Genomic DNA, 20,106 nt, shown 5'->3' with positions numbered 1-20,106 from the left:
CAAACAGTTTTTTTTTCTTCATGAAGTATTTGCTCTTTACAGTCCAATGAACATCTTCAGTCCAGAGATGCTCTAAAGAAGATTAAGAACTCGATTTGCTCTAATTCATTATGCAATTCTGATCAGTGGTTTGCAAGATGAAAAAGACTGAATAGACACATTGAGTGTCTTTGGAAAACAATTTATGACGCCTGAGTGCAGCACCACTCCAAAAAAAGGCCACTTACATATTATATTAATTTTGTTTTCTTTTCCAATCTGTTAAGTCTCTCTCTTTTATTCTCTTTCTCTTCCTCTTTGGGGAAGTATCTGTCCTTCATGTAGCATCCAACCCAGCCCTAACCCTTGACATAGATGTGCAGGGCGCCCTGTTTACTATAGCCTAGAATTTATACCTTAATCAATGAGATTAACAAATACTGCAAGGCTTCTTATTCCACCCCCCATCTGACTTTCTCTATTTTTTTAATTAACAAGAGTAATATGTTATTGTCACATAATAAAAGAACTAAAGATGATTTATTTAGGTTCACAGAACTGGCCACAGCCACTCTTGACAAATAGAAATTAAAGTTTCTAATGTTTCCTTAAAAAAATTCTTATTAAGGCAGTCAGCTGCAGGCACTGGTCAGAGTATTTAGTTTAACACCATTATCTCAGAATGGTTCTGTTCCTTCAGGGCTACCTTTTGTTAAATGGTTTTTGCCTGGACTGTCCATCTCTGACTGGGATATGATTTTATGGGAAGTAACCCTAAGGAAATAAGGGAAATCAAATGATCCTGTAATATTAATGCTGAGCCTATATCTACTCTGGAACCTTTCTCACAATATATGACTTTTGCTAAAAGTTTCAGAGGAAGAAATTGATTAGGGGTGATTTAAAAATTCCTAGCCTGCTTATTTAAAACTTTGGAGTTAGGATTGCTAAAAGAATGAAAGTTGTCTGGTTCACATCAGGAGGTCTGAAACTAATGAAAAATTGGCTCTTTGGCTGTCTTGAATGGTGGCTTTCAAAACTGAATTATTACCTCCACATAGCCACTCTGCAAGTGTCACTTTAAACACCCTTTGTTAAAGAACATTAGTGTGGTTTTAACACTTTGCTCTCATTGAAGGAACACAGAATTTTTTATTTTTTTTTTTATGGCTGAAGGTGAACACAGATCAAATAATTATTTATTAAAACTCATCTTGCAGTCAGTAGTTTGTTTTGAGGCTTGTAAATGCAGAATCTACATGTATCCAGCTTTCAAAGACCACTGTCATCAGATCAAAAGCACACTCTGTTCTACTTCTCCAGCTTCACACAATTGCTACCACCTTATGGGGACCACAGGTGGAAGATGAAACTGTTCTATGTACTTGTGCCTAAGACTTCTTGGCAAAAGCTGTATGAGACTTTGAAAGCTAGAGAAAGGGAAGGGATCATGTGAATGATAATTTTGAGAATATTAGCTCAGAAAGTCATTAATTGCCTTTCTAAAACAGACACTACTATTAATACAGTTGGAAATATTAATTATTTCCAATGATTAGGTAAGACTTCAAGAGCTCAGCAATTTTTTTATTACTAATGAACTTGTAAAGTAATCCTTGTAGAGTTGGCAGGCTCTGAAAGTGAATATTTTTAATGGAATTCACATGACAGAATGCAATGTACCAAATGATAGGGGGTTTGCCTTTGCACAAGGTAGTGCAGGTGGTAAAATGTCAAATGTGAGTTACAAATTCTGATTACAAATAGACTAAAGGCCCTGAAATTGCATTCAATCTCAAAATCACTTCTTTATAACCTCTCACATTTGATGCAGGAGCCATACCATTGTTCTTTCATTTTTCTAGTAGGTTGCTATGCTTAAACCACTGTCAGTCCTACCACATATGCTGGCATGGTTCCAATGCAGTCTTGTAAAATCTCACTTAATAAACACCTAATAAACACTGAGAGTTTTAAACTGTACTGAGATCTCATAGATCAGCTCAAAGCATAGTCATCTGAATTCACTGCTACAAGCAGCTTACAGACTTCTCAAATATATGTATATATTTAGGTTCAAAATGGGATTCAGGAAATTCATGACGGCTAAATATATCAGTAGCAATTAAATTAAGTGGCTGCAATCTGGCTCAGAAATTCCCCAGACAGTAGATTGGAAGGGCCTTCCAGTGGGGGATCTAAGAGTTTTAACAAGTCAGATATCTTCTGGTGTCCTGAGTGAATATTCTCATTAAACAAGCAATGCCCTTAAGGGTGAGAAACTGGTGAATCAAATTAAAATTCTCAAGAAATGGAGTTAAGCACAATACATTTCAAACCAAACCAAGCAAAACTCCAAACACATGGCCAGAGTTTCATAAGCACAATGATGTTGTCCATTTCCTTGTTTGAATCGCAAACATAACAGGTAACACTGCACATAAAGCAAAGTGTTTGGGAAATGAAACCACCTCTTTCGGAGATGCCTCAGAAAGTATCTGTAAGTTATTGTATGTAGCAAAGTAGGAACACCTGCAGGGAGTTGTTAACGGTTTGTCCTACTTTGTCTATGCTTAGCTGTTGTGCTTGCTGGAATACACTGTTGGATTTCAGCGTGGCTACACTGCATTACCCACAATGTGTTGGAAGCTTACATTAAGGACTGGAAGAAAATCTGTGCCCTAAGCAAAACTGACAATATTGGATCTTAATTTTATCAGGAAAAGTAAGGCTGAACTTCTGCTAGGTATTTCCATTTCCTAAAGACATTTCCTAAAGACATTTTGGATGTACACACTGCTTCTGGTCTCCCTAGACAGGTTTCAGGTGGGATAGAAGACTCTTTTCTCCAGACTGAGCACTGTCTCCTCTGATGTTTTCATAAAGACTGAAAACTGATGTATCTGCAAAACCAAAGCTCCTAGATTAATATATTGATATGCAAAGACGCGCACCTAACTGTCTCACACTTTTTGTCCTGTCAGGTCTCTCTATCTCTAAAGATTCATATTCTCTGAATCACATGAGAATATTGATATTTTGCCTGGACAAGTGAGGGCCAATGGGTGCAAGCTGGAGCATGGAAAGTTCCATGTGAACATAAGGGAAAACTTTTTCACTGTGAGAGTGACAAAACACTGGAATGGGCTGTGCAGAGAGGTTGTCGAGTCTTCTCTGGAGACATTCCAAACCCACTTGGATGTGTTCCTGTGTGACCTGCCCTGGGCGATCCTGCTCTGGCAGAGGGGTTGGACTGCATGAGCATTTTAAATCCCTTCCATCTTTCTAATTGTTGTGACTCTGCTTTTCTCTGGCCAGCTAGTTATCCCAATACTGATAAAGGCAGGTTCCACATTTGAGCTTTGGTAGCAATATTAAGAAATACCTTCTAGTGACTTGGTTCCTCACTGTGCTCTCCAGCCACAAGGAGGTAGTTTCCTTTAGGGGACAAACATGAAACTTCTTGAATTCATAGAAAATAGCTGATAAAAACAATTGCATTATTGTGCCTAATTCTTTACCAGTTCCTAAGATACCTAAATAGCTTCTGCTCTGTAATTTATGTCATTTCTTTGAAGGAAGTGGTTTTGTAGGTGCTATTTGCATAAATGTACTCTTTGTTATCAGGATAATTTCCTGCTTTTGAAGAAAGTAAGCTCTTCAGAGATGAGCATATAAGATAATAGTAGTGCCATGAAAACATAATCTCTGCAGTAAAAAAGAGAGAGAGAGAGAGATACTTTGCCTACTTCATCACATGAACCTCAACAAACCTTGTGAGTTTGTTGTTGAATTCTGCAGTACTCTGTAAGCTAAGCAAATCTTTGTGCCCTGTGTTACTGCAAGAAGGAATTCTGGCCTGCTCTGAAACAATAGCATTAGGTATTCAATAAGGAAAATATTTTACCTGCATTTGGAAATAGGACTCAGAGTATCTTGCTTTACATTCTGCCCCTCATTACATTGTTCTGTTGATAGACAGCTTGCATTGAACACCTCTTTTACTTATGCACTATACATATTCAGAAGACCAAAAAACTTTCTTTGCAAATAATTGTTCTCCTGGTTAGACAGCTGCAAAGCTGGCATGCTGAGAGCTAGCCAGCTGTTCAGGCAACTGACAGGTGACTAAAGGGCTAATTTCATACTTAGGCTCACCTCACTGAGTACAAGATCACACAAATATTGCTCAGAGGCAAGCTGTTATCTGACCTGGGGTTTAAGATTGAATCCAAAGCCCCCCCTCAAAAAAAAACCCTACAAAACAAAGCAAAACAAACAAGCAAACAAACAAACAAGATTCAGACACCTATCTGTGAGAAGAGTGATGTTTAGTCCTGCATCCAAAAGGGTGTTCCCCAAAGCCCCCATTGAGGTGCCACAAGAGCATCAAAAGCACCCAGTCTTCACAGCTGTTGACTTCTGTGACTTCCCAAAGAGCTTAAATGCACAGTTGCATAAGTGCTTATGTTTTGGTATGGTTGAACACAGTTCTTGTGAAGCTAACACGGAAGACCAGGCTAGATGTCAAACACAAATTCTTTCACTTCAGTTCCCCCAGGGTTTTCCCAACATGGTAAGCTTTGCCAGGGTAAAGCTTGCATGCATAGACCAGATCAGACTCCTGGAAAGCACTAAGTGCTTTCACAGCTACTGGATTCTTGGAGAAGGTCACACTGAAACTAACCATTTATTTAAAATGTATTGGCTTTCCCAGGAAGTGGGATACAGAAGTTAAGTCCTTTCTCTGCCAAAGGGTTGTCTTTCTTTTTTAGGTCAGTGGTCAGAGCTGAGAATGACACATCCTTTGTAACTTGGCTACTGAGCAAGTGGCTACCTCAACTGTGTTTTCTGGTCAGAATTCCCTGAATCCTGCATTCCTTTCTGCAAAGTGACAAAGCAAGCTTCAGCAAGCACGTGGAATTCATCTTTTCTGCCCCAGCTGCCTTTGTTACCTGGAGTTCTGTGATTATTGCATTTGCCTGAGGATAAGCAAGAAAGAATGGAAAGAATACTGAGAGCTGAAGAGGGCTTCAAACTTAAGTTGTACCCTATCCAGATGCCACATACTATGTGGTCGGAAGTGGCTGTGTCTGGTACCTACTTCAGGCTGAACACAAGCTTTCAGAGATTTGCTCTCTGTGAACAACCCCAGCTCTCTGTCCTCACAGCAGAGGTGCTTCTTTGATCATCTTTGTGGCACTCCTGGACTCACTCCAACAGATGGTGACACCAGAACTGGAATAAGTTGATAAGGCCAAAACAAAATACTTGCTTATTTGACACAAAACTAGTCAATTCTTTTTGATGGTCCTTAAAATTGGTCCTATTTATCTGTTGTTATGAATACATAAGCAAATTTTTGCTTACTTAGCACATAGGTTAGGGGCTGACTCATGGGAATTTGTATGCACAAGTGTGCTGCAACAGTTCATGTGCTTGTTCTGAGGGTTGGTGTTGGAATGGGATTTTTCCAACAAAGAAAGAGAAGCAGTGTCACACACGAAAGGGCTGACCACATACTTAGGCATGTAGAACACAATAAACATAGTGAAAAGCTTAAAACAACAGCCAGTCTTTTTAGGTTGGGAACTACCACTTAAGAGTGGAACAGAGCTGTGCTGAGCGCTGCACACAGACACGGTGCCCACAGGCATATTATGAACAACTGACAGCCAACCTTTGGCTGCAACATGTCATTTGATGAGTCACTTCAAATGCTGAGTACACTGGAACGTGTCAGAGCATTTTTGTATGTGTTTCAAGACCAGCTAAGTTTGCTGGATAAACCATTTTCCGGTGAAACAGATCGCCCGGTGTGAGATGACACTAAAAGAATTTGGGCTGCTTTCTCTAAGTTTTACGGCTTCTTTTTTCCCTTCAGTTTACTCTGAAGTCTAAAATCCAGCAGCAAAATGAGACACACGAAATGTTCAGCCCTATGTAGCAATAGACAAAGGATGACACAGTTACACAAAACTCCTGGTGACATTATTTGTCAGTGACTAATTTTCAGTGCTTTCCACACTGCTTGGCTGAACTTGTTACAAGCGGCAATGTGACTGACTCCACTTGCATCCTGGTTTCAAATAGGTGCAAGAGGAGAATTAATAACAGGAACAGCCAAATAATACACTTGGTAAGTTTAGAAGGGACATAAATTTCAAGCATTACATACAGTATATTAGCAACAAAAGAGTTTTGTAGCATATAGAACAACTCCTTTAATGAAAAAACAAATATGGTTACCTTCTGCATTCCATTTTTCTCAGCTGAATGCTTAAGTTAAACACGTTTAATATTTACAGACCTGGCTGGATTGGATTGTTTATTCAGTTAGTTTTAACATATGTTCAAAATCCTGTGCCAACAGTGACCACAAAATGACAGTCAGAGAAGTTATTTGACTTAGATTAAAAACACTACATCCTGTCTTAGGGCATGTGGATACACTAGATGAAGTTTTAAGATCTCTTTCAGCTCAGCGATTCAAAACGTCAGCTCATGCTTGATGATCATAGTCTGATGGCTATACAGAACAGACACAGAAGCTTCTTTCATCAGCAGCCTATCTTTCACTTGTGCCTTGTAGCAGTTTATTCAAAAAGTCAGTCACTGACCAGGAAATCATATCTGAAACCTCAAAAGCTACAGTAATGATGAATATTTAGGTTGAGTCTGCTCTTTGATTATTTTTTTTCCAGTTAGAATGATTGATAAATATCCCTCTAGCGAGTAATAATTCTCAACTGACAGATTACTTCCTCCTTAGATGTTTCAAATCAAACCATCACAGACATTTTGATCACACTTCATTCTTTTACATTAGTGCAGCTCAAAATCCTCCCACAGCTACATATGTGTCAGATAGAAATATTATATCTAATTCATAAATATTTATTTACAACAAATCTTATGTCTGAAATTTCTTAGATTGCCAAAAAAAAAATGTAAATACAATAGATATTTCTCCTTCAGGAACTCCAGATACTGATTGTGCTCATTTATATCTTAGGATGTTCTTCAGTACAAGGGTGATGAGACTGTGGAATAGGCTGCCCTGGGAGGCTGTGGCTGCCTCCTCCCTTGGGAGTGTTTCAAGACCAGGTTGAATGTTGCCTTGAGCAGCTGAGTCTAGTTGAAAGGTGATCCTGTTCATGGCAGGGAGGTTGGAGTAGATGAGCTCTGAGCTCCCTTCTGACCTAAAACTCTATGATGATTTTGTGATATGGCACAGAAGAGATGAGGAAAGGCTAAGGGAGCTGGGGATGTTTAGCCCGGAGAAGAGGAAGTTCAGAGGGGTGATCTCATTACTGTCTACAACTACCTAAAGGGAGGCTGTAGCCAAGTGGGGGTTGGTCTTTTCTCCCAGGCAACCAGCAACAGAGCAAGGGGACACAGTCTCAAGTTGTGCCGGGGGAGGTATAGGCTGCATGTTAGGAGAAAGTTCTTCCCACAGAGAGAGAGATTAGCATTGGAATGGGCTGCCCAGGGAGGTGGTGGAATCACCATCTCTGGAGGTGTTAAAAAATAGACTGGATGAGGCAGTTAGTGCCATAGTCTAGTTGATTGGACAGGGCTGGGTGATAAATTGGACTGGATGATCTTGGAGATTTCTTCCAACCTGGTTGATTCTATGATTCTATTCTATGACCCTTTCAGCTTTTGGTTTTGCACATCCTCAACAACTGCTTCACAGTTTCAGAAGTAAACAGAGATGGCTTTGCTCCAAGCTTTTTTTTTTTTTTTTTTCCCATTTAACACTGAATGCAGCCCAGTGGTGCCAAATATTGCAAGGGGAAAGTGGATGAATGAGGGGTCATCATAATTGTCTGCCCTAGGCTTCTTCACAGGCCAGCTTCCAAGGGGTGCAGTTTAAAGTACAGTGGGCCAGATGCAAAGATGGCATAAAGAAGCCTACTCCCTTTGAAATCAGTACAGATATACACTAAAGGTTATTATCTCCAAACAGGTAACCTAGAAATTCTGTGATGACTAGTTAATGAGCTGTCAAACCTTAACACCAGTCATCCACTCGCCTGCATCCAGCAAAGTGATGCACAGCCAGAACTATATGTGTAGCATTTTAGCAACTGCCACAGATGGGGAATTTAGAACACTTGCTGAAATCATTCCAAGAATCCCTACACCAGATTAGAGCATCAGCAAGTGTATACAGAAAAGCTTAGTTATCAAGAATGCCATCTAGTGTACCCTCCAGCAAGGCTCAACCCTAACAAACCCTGGATGTAGAAATAAAGTGCACTTATGATGAACTGTATGTCACTCCAGGGTGTGATAAACAGGACCATTGATGGCAAGTAGAGAAAAATCAGATGGCTGGATCTACTGAAAATCGCCTGGCTTTCCAAAGCAACGTAAAGTGTTTTGTTCAACAAGATGGCATGAGATTCTTCTGACATAGCATTACAGAAAACTATTCCACTTCCAGCCAGACCATCTCACTAATTTTTCACTAGGATGCCCAGGGTGGCTGTGGCTGCCTCCTCCCTGGAGGTGTTGAAGGCTGGGTTGGATGAGGCCTTGTGCAGCCAAGTCTAGTTGAGAGGTGTCCCTGCCCATGGCTGGGAGGTTGGAATAGATGATCTCCGAGGTCTCTTCCAAACTAAGCCATTCTAGGATTCTATGCCTTGTGGCAAATCTATAGCCAGAGTCCCCCACCCTTCTATATTTCTGAATCACCCTAAATATAGGGAAGAACACATTTTGTGGAACAAGTCATCTTGATAGCTCTCCGAATTCTGATATAAACATTAAGATGTGCAACTCCAGTAAAGATGCTTGATAGGATGTTATCTGAGAAGTGGCTAATCTTAATCTTGCTACCTCACAGTTGCTCCAATATGCAATAACAAATTGTAAATTACTAAATGTCTTCTGCCTTCCAGTTCACATCTTTTAGTTCTTCACACACAAGACCTGAAGTCATCTTTGGCTGACTTCTGCGATAGGATGATCTGTGAATCAGCAGTAAAGGTTTTCCATGCCTATTCTCATTTCAAATCTTCTGGCTTGTAGTGGTTTGCTACTCTATCTCAGCCCATTTATGGACAATACCACTGTGAATTATTTGCAGGAAAATAATTTCAATTTTTATAGAGCTCATATGCATTTCCAAGAAAGCTCTTGCTGTGATTCCTGTGATGTTGCACTTTGCACTAAGCAATTTATCAGACATATTTTCTATCATTGGCCATGTAAAAGCATTAGAATTTCTGTTCTACAGCATATTACACAGTAAATAAGTTATTTGTTTTCATCCATGAAAATAAAAGGTTATTTATTACAGGTCCCCTTGCCCTGCTGAAATCATACCTGGAATACTGTGTCCAGTTTGGGGCTTCCCAATTCAAGATAGACAGGAATCTGCTGGAGAGAGTCCAACAGAAAGCTATGAGGATGATTGCAGGACTTGAACATCTCTGCTATGAAAAAAGACTGAGAGCCCTGGGGCTGTTTAGTCTGGAGAAGAGAAGGCTGAGCAGGGATCTGATCAATGTCTATAAATACCAGAGTGGTGGGTGTCAGGATGAAGAAGCCAGGAGCTTTTTGGTGGTACTTAGAGACAGGACAAGGAACAATGGGTACAAGCTAGAATACAAGAGGTTCCACCTCAAGTGACTGAGCACTAGAGCAGGCTGCCTACAGGAGTTGTGGAGTCCCTTTTTCTGGTGACTTTCCAAACCCACCTGGATGTGTTCCTGTGTGACCTGACCTAGGTGAGCCTGCTTTGGCAAGGGAATTGGACTTGATCTCCAGAGGTCCCTTCCAACCCCTAACATTCTGTGATTCTGTGATTCAGTGAGGAAGGAAAGTCTAATGAACAGGGAACTAGATCAGCATTTCAATACTCTATACTTCCTCCATGGTTTTATCAAGGTGTTCATTTATAACTTCCTTCTTTATCAGAGGTAAAGGCTCAGCTGCCACTACTGAGTTTTGTGAAGGTAAATAATATGAAAAACTGTGAAGTGTTTGAACAGAGCAGTAGCAGAAGCAGGTAATATTTTAGACAGATCTGATGCTTTGCCCCACTTCCAGCAGTGCTAGCACCTGCTCTCATCTCTGTAACATATTTGCAATAAGCTTTGTCAACAGCACTTGCAGTTTGTTTTAAATCCATTAATGAAAAGTGTAGATGCTTGAGGTGTTTAGTGAGATTGCCCAGAGCATGATCTGCAGCTTAGCTGTCAGCCACAGCATACCAATGACACTGCCCCAGGAGGAGGAGAGCTGCAGTTTTTGCTCTCTAAGGTGGCTGCACAAACACTCTGAAGGTTGACACCATGTACACTACTGAAGAGTATGGAATTTGTACTTTAATAAATTGATTTACCACAGGATACTAAGTGTTTCTTACTCCTGCATAATTTTCATTGAACTGAAATCCACATTTGATTTACAAAACCACTAATAAAAATTTGCATTAAGAATCCATCTCCACTGCTCTCAATGAAACTGCTCCATTTAATGGAAATGTACAAATTTAAGTCAGTAAGGAGAAGGATCTTATTATTACTAGTTATTACCATTTTATATAATGTCTAATATATTATTATGGTATTAGTTATATTATATTCTACTGTTGTTTGTAAATTTGAATAGAATAACATCAAAACACTAAGGCATCAGTATCCTTATGATCTATATTTTAGACCATAAGCATAGAAAATACAAAGTAGAATTAGAGCTTTCAAGCACCCTTCATAAGCTGGAAGATCCTTGTCTGCTGCAGAGTTTCCTAGCAGAGTCTATGCTCTTTCTCATCCTGACTAATATCTGGGCATTTAACAAGAAAATGGAACTAGGTGAAAAGAGATAAACACTGAACATTTAGGGAAACCATGCTGAAAGATCCTGCCTTTTTTGATTCAAAGTCTATCCCTGCTCACATTGCAGAACTCTTGATGTCCCTTCAAACTGCTGTTATACAGACAAGCAGCACACTCCAGCCCCATTAGTCACAACGCCTCGGAAGCAGCCAGAAAGCATCTCAGCAGGAGGTACGATTTACCCCATAGTTATTAAACTCTGTAAATAGTGAATGGAAACCTCCTGTTGAAGGTAGGTGAAGTCAAAGTCTGACAGAAGGCTGTACCCTTCTAGGGAAACCAACTGCATCGTGGAACTCAAGAGTAAAGAGAGACAACAGGTAGTAAAATGAAAAGAAACTAAAGTAAATAAATATTTATATTATTTAGTGAATAAAAAATTAATTTCGTGTGTAAGTCAGAGAATGAAAGCCAAAAAAGGGGGGGCAGGTTGTATTCTATAGGCTCATATTAAAAATAAATCAGGATATGTTCATAATACTATCTTTAAATACATCATGGTCTTTAATGGCAATCAAAAAGACTTTAAACTACACATAAAGACATGCAGAATAACTCAGCCATGCTGAAAAACTCACCAAATAAGTGGGCATGAAGAGACTGGAAAGCTGATCCATTTCTTGGTACAATTGTCATGGCTGTTTTGACTTCACCGTGTCAAAGCTGGCATTGATCTATGCCAAATGTCCTCCATTTCTTCTTCCTAGGGAACTGATTGACTTCAGCCAAGCAACCTCTTTGAGACCTTCACAGCTCTTCATGCCTGTGTTAAAAAAAAAAAAAAAAAAAAAAGGAAAAAAGAAAAAAATAAGTTGGAATGGAAGAAGAAAATAACAGTCACAAAAATGGCTCAAGTAATGCACAAAACATCTTGAAATTCAGTGACTACAGATCTCTGCCTGATTATCAGACAGAGGAGGTGAGTTGATTGACAGGTAGTAGCAGTGAATCACAGAGTCACATATCTATACATAACTACTTTAGGAAAACATTTCAAAGATTTTATACTGTCTTCAATTTCCTCTTAAAAATATATATATATATTTTAAGTGCTATTTGGAAGAAGCTTTCTAAACCATGCAAGACACAATGGCAGGAGGAAGGAGAACATTTTCCCCAGTCAATCAGAGCCATTGGAGCCCCAAAATAATAACTTCATGGCATTACAGAGACCAGAGTTGGGGGTGGTTCTTTCAGTCATCACCCTCTTCATCACTTTTAGCTGAATGACAACAATTAAGAAAGCACAAAGCAAAAGTTAGTTCTCAAAACTGTTAAAGAGCCCAAAAGCCAGATTAGGCACCATTTGCCCAGCAGCTTGGTAGGTTTGGGTCATTGCCACTACCTGTTTTGGTTTGGTTTCGGTGCATTTTGAGTTCAGTTATGGAGAGAGGAGTGCAAGATGAAATCCAGAGTGTCTACTTTGTGCCTGAAATGGGAGTTGGATGAAATGTAGGCAGTGAGGTCCAAGAAAGTGATCCAGAAAATGCACGCAGCAAGTGGTTGCTAAAGCCAGCAGACACTAACACTCCAAAAACACCTTACTGTTCAGCCTACAATGTTCCCAGAGGCTTCTGCTTGCATCCAGCTCCTGCCTTGTCACCTTAGCCCCTTAGGCAGAAGGAAACATCTACCTCCAGCTAAGCTCTGCCACAGGCCAGTGCCACTGTGTCATCTCGGTGGAACTGAGTTCAGTCAAGGAACAACCACTTCTGCAACATGCAGGAACTGACCTGCAAGATTGGAGCAGTGCTGCTTCTGCCTGCTTTTGAGGGAATTCGTTCTGCAGGTCTCAGTGGAGCTGCACATCTCTTACATTGCACTCGGTCATAGGTCTCAGCTTTGCAAGTGCTGGTACCAAGGTTTCCCTCTAGCAGACAGCTGTCAGGGTTGGAAGCACTGATGGGTCTGCCCAGCCTTGCCCAGCCCCTCAGGGTCTCCTTCATTCTGGGACAGGACACTGTCAGCCCCTCAAGTGTCAGCAGTATAGAACATGAGCCATAGCCCTGTTCTGGGCAGATATCCTAGCTGGTCCCCAGGGAGATACCCCATGCTTAGACTCTCCTGCTGCTGGCTGAGGCTGAGATAGACTCTGACTGCTGCCCCAGGGAGCTTCTTCAGACCCTGGTTGAACTCTGTGGGTAGCCACCATCTCACAGAGTGTCCCGTCAGGTGGCCCTTCACCTGTGCTGTGTCAGTGCCCACCACAGGCTTCCTCAATCCTTGTCTGTTGCTCAACCTTCCAGCACAAAAGAAAATGGTGTTTGTCATTCCCAGTGCTCAGTACCTCCTTGACAACAACATTGGTCAATACAGAGACCAGAGAGAGAGCCACTTTCATCAACTGACATTTTCCTTTTTGCTTCTCCAGCATTAAAAAAGACTCCACTGAACCCCTGAGAGAGAAAACCAGCATTACAAACACATTGAAACAAGCTGTCACTGCCTGAAATTTTCCTTTTTACGAGCTAAGGAAATTCCACTATTCCAGAATGACAAGCACAGCACTTCTGAGAAACCCCTGTAAATTTTGCCTGCTCACAAGCTTGTTGGTCTAGCCAGGTTTATTAATAGGAAATGCTGGGGAAAAGATGATGAGAAAGCCTGTTTTCAGGAAAACCAAACCAAGAGCCAGATCGAAACCATGGGATTTTTCCCTACAATAAACCAAACCCCTAAACCTTTTAAAGGTTCGCTCAGCGTTACACAAATGCCTCTACGTAAATCAGTCGAGTATAAAGAGGCAATAAAGTTTAATCCATTCACAAATATCCTGGCAATCAGCCATGCTGGAAAGAAAGTTTAGAGGACTAAACAGGAACTTCTGAAGGTTTCCTGAAGCATAATTTAGGCAATTTTTGCCAGAATGTGACAGGGTCTCCTTAAATCCAGAAGCATTTCCATGCATATTATTATGTTTTGCCACAACTGAGAACTCCTTGCAGAACATTTTTGGTTCTACAGTTCAGCTTACATTACTAACCCAAATAATATTTACCAAAGGTTTACTGACTTGTAAAAATATACTTGGCATCAAAACTCTAAGCTTGGCATATGAGGGACTGGCATACGAATCACCCAAAAGCATTTTGTCTCCCTTCCCAAATTTTGCATACAAATAAACAGAGGGAATCTGAAATATTTGCATGTATAAAAAGAATCAAGATAATATTTCCACATAGATTTTTCACACTCGTGTAATTCTAAAGTGGGATGAATACCATAGACTTCATACTAATGTCTTCTATTAGAGATGTTAAAAATAGCTAACATGTGGCCAAAAAAAAATCATTTACAAGTCATCTCTTATTCCAGATGACGGAGAAACCACATTTGAACTTCTTCCTGGTCATTCCTTGCTTTAGTTCTCTGAAGCAGGCAGAACACCACCAGCCCTGGGCATTTTCCTCTGCCAGAGAGACAAGGAATAAGAAGCAGCCAAAAGATGAGCTCTGAGTTTGATCTGTCTCACATTGACTAACAAGATCCTAGCTAGGCTGATTTTTCTTTTGTCCCTTCCTTTCAGTATTGAGCCATTGAGTTCAGAAAATGAGAACATTAAGTGTCTGGTTTCTTTGAGCAATGAAAGCCTAGGAGGACACACAACACAGATTCTGTGCAAAGACGTTGTGCCTTTCTAGAGTCCCCCATATTATCACTCAGTTAAGCCAACTCAAAACATCACTACTAAAGTATGCTTTAGGTCCTACTATGAGGCATGCATCAAGAGAAGAATTAATTGAGGACCTGTAAAGAGGTACAGAGCTGTAGGAAAGAATAATCCAAGGATTCTTGAGATTTTAAGGGCCAAATAACTTCAAATACTCAACTTAAAGGTCCAATATCCAGCCCTTTTCCCTCCTTCCATTCTTGCTTTGCCCTCTTTCCACATTGACACAAAGAATGATGTGAAGGAAACAGTGAAACTCCTTGAGCTTTCCTGCTCCTGGACTCTTATACAGATTTTTTTCCTAGGAAAGGGAAAACTTCCCCAACACCCAGAGATGAAAAGAGGGAAAAATGTAGTCAGGGTAAAAGTTGTATAAAGGGTTTTTTCCACCAAAGCCCAGAGGGGATTCTGGCAAGAAACAATCATCTGCATGGAATCAGAGAATATAATAGAAAGAACATTTGAAGGAAAGAAGGACCTCCTGAGATGAAGCCAAGAAAGGCAATTTTTTTACTTCTCTATAGAAATATTACCCTTTAAGGAGCTGAGGCCTAGGGAGCTTTTAAAGCTGTTAAGCTGGATTTTTTTAGGTAACCACTGAGCTGAGGAGTAGAGTGGAGAGAAGAATTAATGAGTGACTCAGAGTCCACACAAATCCAATTTAGGAGCAGTTTGGGCATCATGAGACTTTTGTTATTTCCTCCTGCTTTCCCCTCCCCTCTTCTTCGTCTTTGAGCTCACTCATTATGTAGGATAAAGACACAAAAAGACCCATTGGTCCCAATCATGACCAACTAGGTGACAAGAAGTGGTTTCTGGGAGTTCAGATGTGACAAGCTCATGATACCTTGTTGATGTAAAAGCCTTTGCCCCCTGAGCTCTGTGACTCACCCATCTTCAGTAGTTCAGTAGATTCTCCCAAGTATATAAGGAGCCTACTGGCTCAGACCCATGGCAGCATTAGGGTGGTTCGACTGCTGTTAGCATGAACCACTATGAATGTTCACAAGCTTTTCCTGCTTTGGAGATAATATGCCATAAAATAGATCTGGGTTGAACAGATTCAAACCCCCTGCCAGACAGAGGCTCACAGTACACACGCAGACAGTCCTGCAGTTCCCCTGATGGGTAGTAATTTGTTAAATTGCTGTAATTCTGGCTGGATTCAGGGCAAAGGGTTCATATATTACAGCTACAGAAATGAGTCTCATCTTTTTATCTGAAATTCTGTTGCTATTTCAGTAAGACAAGGTTAGATATGACAGCTACAGCAACACTACCACTATTGTCATTCCATTCCTTTTACTTTGAAACAGTTTTACCTACACTTTTTCTCCCTTCTCCCTATCCCTGGCAGAAAATTAAGCTATGACTTTGGAATATAATTCTTCACAATAGGATGTAGTGTGTGGATGCTGCTGATGTTTTGTAGTCCTCCCATGTGCACAGAAGAAGAGGCTGAGGGAACACTTTATGGCTTTCCACAGCTGCCTGAAGGGAGGTCAGAGTGAGGAGGAGGAGGCAGCCTCTGTTCCTTTGGCGGCAAGCAACAGGAGCAGAGGAAATGGTTCCAAGCTGCAATAGGGAGGGGTTAGGGTCAATATTAGGGACTATTTCTTCAGTGAAAAGGTTCTCAAACATTGGAGTGGTCTGCCCAGGGCTACGCTGGAGTCACCAGGCCTGGTAGCATCCAAGCAGCCTGTGGGCCTGGCGCTCATGGACATGGTTTAGTGCTGGGTCACAGGTTGGGCTGGATGAGCTTGAAGGCTTCTCCCAGCCAGATGTATCACAGTATCACAGTATCATCAGGGTTGGAAGAGACCTCACAGATCATCAAGTCCAACCCTTTACCACAGAGCTCAAGGCCAGACCATGGCACCAAGCACCACGTCCAATCCTGCCTTGAACAGCTCCAGGGACGGCGACTCCACCACCTCCCCGGGCAGCCCATTCCAGTGCCCAATGACTCTCTCAGGGAAGAACTTTCTCCTCACCTCCAGCCTAAATCTCCCCTGGCGCAGCCTGAGGCTGTGTCCTCTCATTCTGGTGCTGGCCACCTGAGAGAAGAGAGCAACCTCCTCCTGGCCACAACCACCCTTCAGGTAGTTGTAGACAGCAATAAGGTCACCCCTGAGCCTCCTCTTCTCCAGGCTAACCAATCCCAGCTCCCTCAGCCTCTCCTCGTAGGGCTGTGCTCAAGGCCTCTCCCCAGCCTCGTCGCCCTTCTCTGGACATGCTCAAGCATCTCAACGTCCCTTTTAAACTGGGAGGCCCAGAACTGAACACAACATGTATTCTGTGCTTCTCTTTCTATATGCCTTCAGTTCTTCACTTTTCTAAAACATCATCATGAGGTGCTCAAGGCCAGGCCGGATGAGGCCTTGAGGGACCTGCTCTAGTGGGGGGGTCTAGCCTATGGTGGGGGGTTGGAACTGGATGATCTTTGAGGTCCCTTCCAACTTCACCATTCTATGATTCTGTGATTCCCTCCCATGAAACAGAGCCCTCACAAACCTGACCACATACCTGGGACTGGCTGGCAAGAGCCTCTCGCAGGCCTGTTGCGTGTGCGAAGCTTCGGGAGGAGTCCTGGCAGCACTTTCCCATGCTTTTCTAACGCCGTTTTAAGCTCATTACCCTGAACGATCTCAGCAGAGATGCACACTCATCTATGCAGTTACCCCCAAAACAAAGTTCCAAAGCGGCTATTTTAAGCCCACTTGAGATCAGGAGTTGCCACAAGGCCTCTGGTGCCTGGGGGCCTTTGAAATGCCACGCACCCGGGGGTTCTGCCTTCCAAACGAGCGGCAGCTGCAACGCTGACCAAGTGCTGACAGGATCACACCTGGGCTGCAGATTTCTCCAGCTTGGTGTTGAATCATAGAACCACAGAAGGGTTTAGACTGGAAGGGACCTCAAAGATCCTCCAGTTCCAACCCCCCGCCATAGGCAGGGACACCTCCCACTAGAACAGGCTGCTCAAGGCCTCATCCAACCTGGCCTTGAACACCCCCAAGGAGGTTGTGGAGCACAGAATCACAGAATGTGATCAAGGATCACATCAAGGATCACATTCTGTGATTCTGTGCTCCACAACCTCCCTGGGCAACCTGTGCCAGTGTCTCTCCACCCTCACTCTAAAGGACTTCTTCCTAACATCCAGTTCAAATCTCCTCTCTGCCAGTTTAAACCCATTCCTCGTCATCCTGTCATTACAAGACCTTCTAAATAGTCCCTCCCCAGCCCTCCTGTAGCGCCCTTCAGATACTGGAAGGTCTCCTGGAAGCCTTCTCTTCTCCAGGCTACAGAGCCCCAACTCTCTCAGCCTGTCCTCACAGCAGAGCTGCTGCAGCCCTCTGAGCATCTTTGTGGCCTCCTCTGGACTCACTCCAACAGTCCAGGTCCTTCTTGTGCTGGGGGCTCTGAGACCGTACACAGTGCTCCAGGTCGGGTCTCACAAGAACATTCCGGGCTGATTTATCACAAATAAACTAAGTTTCCTTCGATCATGCTTTTGCTCTGATCTATTATCTCCCTCTTTAATTAAGAACTCTGAATCATCTTTACCTTGTCAGACTATCTGGTATCCCTGATCCATTTTCCCTTGGTCAGATGAGAAAAAGGTGACTTTCAGCTGCTTTTATTCTTACCTTTGCACAGATGGTCTAGCAAAAGTGACTAACATTTCCCTTTTTATTCATTTTTAGTCTTCTTTTTTTTTTTTTTTTTTTTTGCTTTTTGGCACTTCATTGCAAAGGCTGTAACCTTTCTGTCCTCCTTGCTTCAACTCTTATAACATTACCAATGAAGCCATTTGCTGCTTGCATATAGTAAATTCTTATTAAAATACTTTACCTTTTTTTTTTCTCCCCACTTTTTATTTTCTCTTTCAGTACAGAGTATGCTTGAAAAGATTTTTTTTGTTGGGTTGTGGTTTTTTGTTGGTCTTGGGTTTGTTGTTTTGGGTTTTTTTTCAATGGATACTTTTGGCCTCATTAAATAATTACAAAATAAACCAGAAGGAGCTGATTCCGACCATTATATGGGAGATAAACAGTTTTTAAAATGTAGCCTAATTAAGTAATTACTCAATAGACCAAACCAATTCTGATCTGCCATGTAGGTAATGTGCAGTTTGCAAAAACTACCTAATTAAAGTAATTACCCAATAAAGCTGATGGTTCTAAATGAGTCACTTCTTTTCTTTGGGTAGTTGGTGCCCAGATTAAAGCAACCTAATTGCATTATTTCTTTAAAGAGGTATCCTGATATATCAATCAACATACTAGGGTCTTCTCTCACTTCCATTACTTTGCATCTTTTTAAGCTGCAACTCCATGGAAAACATTCCAGACTTCTGTAATATCTGGGTGTCAAAAGAGAGGTGGATTCAGTTCCATGTGAAAATATGGGAGGCCTCTTCAGTGACAGTGTGGCTTCTCATTTTTCTCTTCCTACACTGTCATTTAAAAATGAAAAGTCAGAGATCCCTTTTGGATATGTAGGGTCTCTGGATGGTACCTACTTACCTGATCCTGACATATATATACATATATATATGTATATGTATATATGTATGTATGTATTGCTCTGCTGTGAGGATAGGCTGAGGGAGCTGGGGGTATTCTACCTGGAGAAGAGACTCTGGGGAGACCTTAGAGCTGCCTTCCAGTACTTAAAGGGATCGTACAGGAAGGCTGCAGAAGGACTTTTCATCAGGCTGTCTAGAGACAGAACAAGGTGGAATGGTTTGACGCTGAGAGAGAGCAGGGTGAGACTGGAGCTGAGGAAGAAGTTCTTCAGGGTGAGGGGGGTGAGACTCTGGCATAGGCTGCCCGGGGAGGCTGTGGCTGCCTCCTCCCTGGGGGTGTTGAAGGTCAGGTTGGATGAGGCCTTGAGCATCCATGCATAGCTGAAAGGTGTCCCTGCCCATGGCAGGGATGTTGGAGCAGGTGATCTTTAAGGTTCCTTCCAGCCTGAGCCATTCCATGGTTCTATTATTCTATGATTCCATGACTATGATTCTATGATTCTATGATTTGAAGTGCCAGAGTGACATAATCTAGCTCTAATACTGTATACATCTTAACAGCAAAACCTTCCTCATAGGAATGCATTTGGTAGAAAAAAAGTCCTGTGCTTGGCCTAGAATCATTTAATGCTATACTACCTCTCTCCTTGCCTCTCTCATCTCCACACTCCTCAGCACAAAAGGAAGCATCAGCAAAAGCATGGTTTTGCCAATATGACTGTGCTTACACAGGCGATTTCAGCAGCACAGTTCTGTCACTCACACTTTACCACTCTCCTCATCAGCATAGCTGTTCCAGCAAAATTTTGCATTACAGACCTGACCTGAGTCTCATTACAGTGGCCAAGGGTCACAGGCTGTAGAGTCACAAAGACATGTTTGGAAAACAGCATCTTCCTATCTCCCATTCATTTTAATTGGTGTTGAACTTAAAGTGGCAGTTGACATTGTTTTCCTTTTTTTCACCACAAAATCTTCATGGCTACTTAGGAATTGTTCAGTTTCTTAGCCACAGAAATCTTTCTCCTTTCCAGATATTTTTTGATCTCGAGTTAGGTCAATGGAAGGAGAGA

At 41.8% G+C, this 20,106-nt stretch overlaps 1 long non-coding RNA gene across 1 annotated transcript in view; it reads right to left on the bottom strand.

Annotated features, from left to right (window-relative positions):
* The window catches only part of LOC135185820 (uncharacterized), a 42,436-nt gene extending 25,214 nt beyond the window's left edge, over positions 1–17,222 (bottom strand). Inside the window, exons 1-2 of the long non-coding RNA XR_010306635.1 lie at positions 17,029–17,222; positions 11,411–11,595 (exon numbers count right to left, since the gene is read on the bottom strand). This is a non-coding gene — a long non-coding RNA (uncharacterized LOC135185820). The remainder of the gene's footprint in view (positions 1–11,410; positions 11,596–17,028) is intronic.
* Positions 17,223–20,106: the final 2,884 nt, after the last annotated feature.

The sequence above is a fragment of the Pogoniulus pusillus genome, chromosome 23, assembly GCF_015220805.1.
Source record: "Pogoniulus pusillus isolate bPogPus1 chromosome 23, bPogPus1.pri, whole genome shotgun sequence".
Classification (NCBI taxonomy): domain Eukaryota; kingdom Metazoa; phylum Chordata; class Aves; order Piciformes; family Lybiidae; genus Pogoniulus; species Pogoniulus pusillus.
Note: the sequence above shows the minus strand (reverse complement) of the source record. Positions and strands in the feature narration are given on the sequence as shown.